Source organism: Olea europaea, chromosome 7 (assembly GCF_002742605.1).
Source record: "Olea europaea var. sylvestris chromosome 7, O_europaea_v1, whole genome shotgun sequence".
NCBI classification, from domain to species: Eukaryota; Viridiplantae; Streptophyta; class Magnoliopsida; order Lamiales; family Oleaceae; genus Olea; species Olea europaea.
Genome location: NC_036243.1, coordinates 18,603,730 through 18,611,581, shown reverse-complemented (window position 1 = coordinate 18,611,581; position 7,852 = coordinate 18,603,730).

Genomic DNA, 7,852 nt, shown 5'->3' with positions numbered 1-7,852 from the left:
TCTTACTTTATTCAAAATGTACAAGTATGCCATCAAGATTTAATTTATGGAAAGTGATCTTCAACCTTTCATAATTAGTTTCTCAATATATGGCTTCCATCTACTAATGTATTAAATTGTCGTACTCTTACTAGAAAGACAATTACCCCTACTTTGAATTAAACAAAAAATAATAACCAAAAAAAAAGGGAAAAAAAAATCGAACATAACACAAAAACAGAATACAAAATTAAAAGACTTCTGCTCATGAATACTTGACAATCTAAGAGACTTATCAGAGCCATGTAAGAAATTAAACCCTAATACCAAGATCTTTAGAATTCATGATTTTCACATATGAAATTTTAATTGATCAAGAAACATACATTGATCCATGGCAATAATTGAGAATTTTAGATCTGCAAAATAATAAACTATTAAATTAAAAAAATCGTTCTCTCACTTTTCATCTCTTTTATTGAATGAATTAATTGATGGGTTTCATTCACATTTATAGGCAGAGAGAGGCAGTCTCATTTGTGTCATAAAACTCTCAACTTTCCATCAAAGTAGACAATTATAAAATTACCATTTCTCAATTGGACCAATAGGATTTTAGTAATATTAATCACCTTTAATTAATTCTTTAATATTACATGGGCCACAAATAATTCGTTTTACATTCTCCCACTTGGCCCCGTGTAATATTGTTTTGTTATGTGGTATATAACATAATACGCATACCATTAGCTAAAATCCATCATACATTTGTCACTTAATAAATCATCCTTAAGTAAAGACTAATAAGAGTCATGGCGGTTTTACATCATCATATAAGCATAATTCCTTCCATGTACTACAGTATTAGTCCCTACCCAACATGACACATAATGAGAAGTTCGATAATTGCATTAATGTCTTCGAAAAGACTATCCCTGTCAGCATTTGCATAATTCATTCACGTACATGTACCAACAATTATGACAGGAATAATATTTTGTCAAAAACAATACATAAATGAGCCCAAAATGTCAATACATAAGCATCATAAATTACATAATAATGTTAATGATAATTTTCAATAATGCCCATCTTTTCGACATGTTCATTGAATGTCTTTGGTGGCAATCCTTTTGTTAATGGATTTGCAATCATAAGATTGGTGCTAATATGCTCGATTGACACCCTTTGTTTTTTAACTTCTTCTTTAACGGCAAAGTACTTCAATTCCATGTGCTTAGCACCTTTAGAGTACTTGTCGTTCTTTGAAAAGAAGACTGNAAATCCACTGATTGTTCTTGAGTCCAGTTTCTTTTCATGTGGATTATAAATTCTTGCTTCTGCTGGGCAACCCCAAATATGCAAGTGCCTTAAATTGGGTTTCCTTCCCGTCCATAGTTCAAAAGGAGTCTTTGGAACTGCCTTACTAGGAACCCTGTTTTGTAAATATATAGCAGTCTTTAATGCAAACATCCACAAAGATATGGGTAAAGAAGAATTGCTTAACATACACCTAACCATTTCTATTAGAGTACGATTATGCCTTTCAGCCACACCATTTTGTTGTGGTGTGCCTGGCATAGTGTATTGAGAACATATGCCATGCCTTTCAAGAAATTTAGCAAATGGACCTGGGTGTTGTCCAGTTTCATCATACTTTCCATAATATTCACCACCTCTATCAGATCTAATAATTTTCACCTTTCTGTCTAATTGTCGTTCAACTTCATTGACAAAAATCTCTAAAGCATTTACAGCTTGAGACTTTTCATGTAGTAGATAGACGTAACCATAACGTGAAAAATCATCGATAAAGGTGATAAAATACTTTTCCCCACCAAATGATGAAACATCAAAAGGCCCACATATATCGGTATGTATTATCTCAAGAAGCTGTGTGTTTTTTGTGGCTCCTTTCTTTGTGTGTTTGGTTTGTTTACCCTTAATACAATCCACACAAGTTTCAAGATCACTAAAATCTAAGTCAGGAAGAATTTCATTCTTTACTAATCTTTCTATCCTTTCCTTGGATATGTGACCCAAACGTTTATGCCACAAGTTAGCAGATCGTTCATTTAGTAAACCACGTTTAGTACTAATATTATGATGCAAGGTCAAAAGAGTCTCGGTAAAGAGGTTATCAAGCTTTAATTTATATAAGTCATCACAAAGAATAACAGAACCGATAAAATGATTTTGTTTAAACAAATTTAAACATCCATTTCCACCATCAAAGAAATATCCAACAGAATCAAGTTTTGATAAGGAAACTAAATTACGAGAAATAGAAGGTACATATAGAGTCTGAAATAAATCTAAATGATGTCCAGTATCTAAAATCAAACGATAAGTTCCAATGGCTTCAACTGGAGCTTTGACTCAATTTCCCATGAGGACAAACTTTTCATTTGGATTTATGGTCTGGGTTGAAAGGAATCCCTGCATCGTATTAGTAACATGAGTGGTACATCCGGAATCAATCCACCAAGTATTATAAGGAACTTCTGCCAAATTAGATTCGAAACATACATAAGAAATAATCTTACCTTTACTTTCGGACCATGCCTTACATTTCAGGTAGTCCTTTTTATGGTGCCTAGGTTTGTGACAGAAATGGCACGTATCCTTTTTGTGTTCCTTATTGTGGATATGGGCAGAAGACTCATTTATCTTTAGTGGTCCTTGCTTAATGCCCTTTCCAGATCTTTTCTTATATTTCTTTCCAGCTCCTTGATGACTTACGAGATGAACAGAATGAGTTCCTTGATTCTTAAGCCTTGTCTCCTCTTGCACGAGCATACTGTGCAATTCATTCACATTCCATTTATCCTTTAAGGTATTATAGTTTATATGGAATGGACCGTACTCGGGAGGCAAAGAGTTGATGATAAATTGTACCAAAAAGTTCTCATCCACAGTCATCCCAAGAGTCTTAAGTCTTGCTGCAATGTTACTCATTTCAGTAACATGCTCATGCATGGTACGAGAACCATCAAATTTCATGGTGGTTAAGGTACTCATCAGTGTGCCAGCAAGTGATTTGTCAGCTGTTTGGGAACGTTCTTCCACAAACTTCATATATTCCTTAGCATTCTCAGTTTTAGGGATAGTAGACTTGATATTCTTTGCTAAGGTCATCCGCATAAACATTAAGCTTAATCTGTTTGACCTTTCCCAAGCTTTATGGACAGATCTTTCATCAGCACTGCTCTCATCAGTAAGATCAGCAGGTTTCTCAACTTGAAGTGCCAAGTCCAAGTCCAAGTCCAAAACACCTAAGTTGAACTGAACTTGTTCACACCAGTCAGAGAAATTTAGCCCATTGAACAGTGGTACAGATGAAGCATGCGAATGCAGAGAAACGAGAATAGATACTACAAAATATAAAATGCTCTAACATTAATACTTTGAGTTTTAATTTCAAATTCAGATAACAATAAATGTATAGCGTAATTCTCCTTTGGGTGATATTACGTTATATCATCATAATAAATATAATGATGCTAATTAAATTTCACTTAATTGGTAATCAAATATACTCTAATCAAACATGTATGATATCTTTGGATATACAAAACACATCCGACCAAGTAAATCAATTAACCACGATCATGTTCAAGATTAACAAAATTAACTGATCAACCTTTGGGCAATCCATAATAATTTTATAATCTTTGAACGTCAATATACTCTTGACACCAATAATAAAGTCATTTTCATTTACAAGCATCAAACTATCAAGAGTAATTGATAAATAAATTATGTAATTTAACGTTCAAAATACCATAATGTTTGGCCACTTTGGTGACTAACAAACAACATCAATCGAACATTAATTACAAAAATATAATGTGAATAATGTAAGTAATTAAACTAGACATAATCTAATTTAATTCATAATTCAAATTAAAATATGAAACAATAATGTCCAATTGCCAAAAACAGTCAATATATATGTACTTCACCGATATTGAACACAAACGCATAAACTTCAGCCAATGTTATGCCTTAAACCAATACGAGGGATTGACATTTTCTTAAACAATTCAACATATATGGCAGAAACATATACCTACAGTACGGCATTCTAGGTACAAATTGTCAGCCTCATTTGATTTTCCAAGGATGGGGTTTAATTAGGCCATGGGATTATAGAAAGAAACAGTATGTGTCTTGCAAATGTTTTCATGCATTAATTGGTTTCCGCAATTTCGATTTTACACGTTTCAGCCCCTCTTTTAATTATTTATTTATTTAAACTTTGAATGATTAATAATGACAAACAGGAACACATAGCCAAAATAATGGACTTTGAAGGGCTGTCTCATTCTCCCATATGCATGGAAAAGCCAATTAATTTGAACACGATATAGTCTTCCCAAATCGGATCCATGGAAAAATCAATTAATCGACGTAGATAGCAAATGGGATTTGATGTAATGATTTGATCCATAAATTAATAAGAAATTAAATATCCCATACGAAAAACAGTAAATCTTTAAGGGAAAATCAAGAATTCTTCAACTTGGCTCTGATACCACATGTAAGAAATTAAACCCTAATACCAAGATCTTTAGAATTCATGATTTTCACATATGAAATTTTAATTGATTAAGAAACATACCTTGATCCATGGCAATAATTGAGAATTTTAGATCTGCAAAATAATAAACTGCTAAATTAAAGAAACCGTTCTCTCACTTTTCCTCTCTTTTATTGAATGAATTAATTGATGGGTTTCATTCACATTTATAGGCAGAGAGACAGTCTCATTTGTGCCATAAAACTCTCAACTTTCCATCAAAGTAGACAATTATAAAACTACCATTTCTCAATTGGGCCAATAGAATTTTAGTAATATTAATCACCTTTAATTAATTATTTAATATTACATGGGCCACAAATAATTGGTTTTACAAGCCACTCAACATATTACATAATTCAGAGAGTCTTTGACACAATACTAAAATCAGATTTTGACATGATTAATTAGTGCATTAATTAACTAAAATGTTCCATTGAGGTCTGACTTTCAGAAAACTGAAAAGTTAAGACTCACTTCAAATTGAATATTGAGGATATAATCGCTAAATTTTGCCTAAGCTAGGGACTGCAACTACACTATTCCCTTAACTTTTGGAAACTTTAGATTTGGTTCTGATTTGGTAAAGAAGAAAGGTGATGGCTGGACGAGACACTAGCCAACTTACTGCCCTGCTATGGTTGATGTTAAGACTTGAGATTCCATTCTAAAAGGTCAATCTTATCGAGATGAGTAATTTAAATCCTAATAATTGGTATATATTTTCATCTTTATTCGATGTGGTATTATATTCCTTAACATGCCTCCACAAAAAGATGGCTCGTTTGAGCAAATCAATCTTGAAATTCATGTGCTTATTTTTTATTTTTTTTAGTCTTAATCGGATTGAGTTGCACGTTGGAGTTTAATGAGCTCTAATAAACTGGTAACTTGTTAAAATTTAGGGTTCCATCTTAAAAAGTCAACCTTACGAAAATGAGTAGTGCAAACCCTTATAATTAGTCTATGTTTTCATTTTTATTCGATGTGTAATTATATCCCATAACAGTTGAAGCTTTAGGCTCCATAGACGAAACTATGTGCAGTATTAGGGAGGAGAGGACACCACTCAGCACTTTGGTGGTTGAATGCCTAACAAAAAAATTATAGCTTACTAACGGATAATAGGTTTTAAAGATACCGTAACACATTTCCTCCATGTTATTACTTTACTCATTGACTCTTAAGTCTCGTTTGATAGAGATTATTTAAAATCAAATAGACTGTAAGTGGCATGAGTTATAGATACTGCTTTGTTTAAAATTAAGAAGACAGCAAACGAAAGGCTAAAAAATTGATTTTCTAATCAAAGTATTCGTTTACTTAACCTTTAAATGTAGTTTAATTTTTACAACTTCAAATTGAACGGTATTTATATAAAAATTCAACCACAAAAAGAAATTAAATTCACAATAATATTACAAAAACACGGGTGACATGTAGATAAAATAAATAATATATAATTACTTGGAGAGTAGGTGATGGAACGGGGGCAAGTAAAACAAAAAATGTATATAGGCACAAGTTGTTTATTGTTGATTTAACTCCCAAATTTGGTCGTGATTCAACTATTGATCATTTTTCCTCCCAATTTGTAAATTATGTCCTCTTCTTTTTTCAAGTTATAGTTAAACAAAACAATTGTTTAGCAAACTTGCTCATTTTAGTTGCTAATTTTCAAATTATTTGAACCTCACAATTTGTTACGCTTATATTTCAACTGAAGCACTTTTTCAAGTTTTGTTATGAAAACTATTAGACTTCGTACTGACAAACAAGATCGTGACATTATGTCATTTATAGTTAAATATTTTATCGTTTTTGGATCAAATCAATGGTTTCACTTTTACTCTCACTATTCGATGCTATCTTATCCCATATTAAGGTATATTCTAAAAAGAAGAATCCTACAACAAAATCAGAATTAACAACCACAAATTCAAGAATATATCCATTCAAAAACTTCTCCAAAAATATTTTCAAGATCAAACAAAATTATATTCTGTCGTGTGACACGTTTTTGACTACCTTAATTTTGATTACAATTCTGGGAAAAAGTTATTGGTTGCTCTTGAGGAATGCAAACTTTGTTTGATAAAAATTTGCAAAAAAAATTTATCCACTTTTTAATTTGTCAAACTTTAATTTTAATCAAATATTTCCTGAGATTTACTATTTTTATCAACTTTTCAACCACTCATTTTATCAAATTTTATCAACATCTGTATAAAACAGGCCCTAATAACAAAATTCCAGATAGAGTTATCATTTTATTCAAAATGTAAAATCTTCACAATAGCACGTCAAATACCTTATGTATGCCATTTTATTGAAAAGTTTAACAGAAAATGTCCATCGAGACTTACATTGTAAGTGTAACTAAGGGTAGGCAAAATAATTGGAACCAACTGAACCAATATTTTAGATTCATCTCTACTTTAATTTTAAATGATTTTGATTCCGCAGAAGAACCATCTAATTTTAGTTCGATGCCATTTCTAGTCCTGAGAATCGAGAATCGGCTCAAACCCATTTTTCAAATATTAAGGTCATTTACTCTTCTTCAAAGCCCCAATTTGGTCTTCTAGAGTTTGTTGTTTTACATTGAATGGGTCTTGATTCTGGATGTACGAAAAATTGCATAAAAAATTAGAAAACTTTTGTTATAAAACCAAACATGAACCTGTCGAATCAATGAGTTTTGCTCCATAATTATAGATGGAACCATTTAATGGCTCTATTATAAAATAATCATTGATTCTCGGTTGAATGGGATTCGACCAAACTATTCTATTCAATATTTATCCAGTTCCATAATTATAGATGGAACCAATGGTTTCCACTATATGATAAAAGATCAAATCGAACCATGGCCACCCTAGTGTAAATCTAAATAAAATTTGGAGACCGACTTGCAACTGAAACAATGACTTGAGGTCCAACATTTCAATTTTCAGTTTAACTAACTGCGGAGTCCCATATTTCTTAGCATATTACAAAACTTATAATTGTAAATAAATTGATCGAACTCTACTCCTCTACACATGTTTTTATATTGACAACTTTTACTTACCTTATTATCGACACATTTTATGAGACCTAATAAAATCTTAGCCAAATATGTCATCTAGTACATAAAATCCCATAAAATCCATGTTCTGAATTCAAGAATAAATATAAGACAGAACTGGAAACATCTCTATCAAAAATTTTTGTGTAACCAATTAATTTAGCAAGAGAAGAACCAAGAAAAACAACACTAATCCCCCCCCCCCCCCCCCCCCCCCCCCC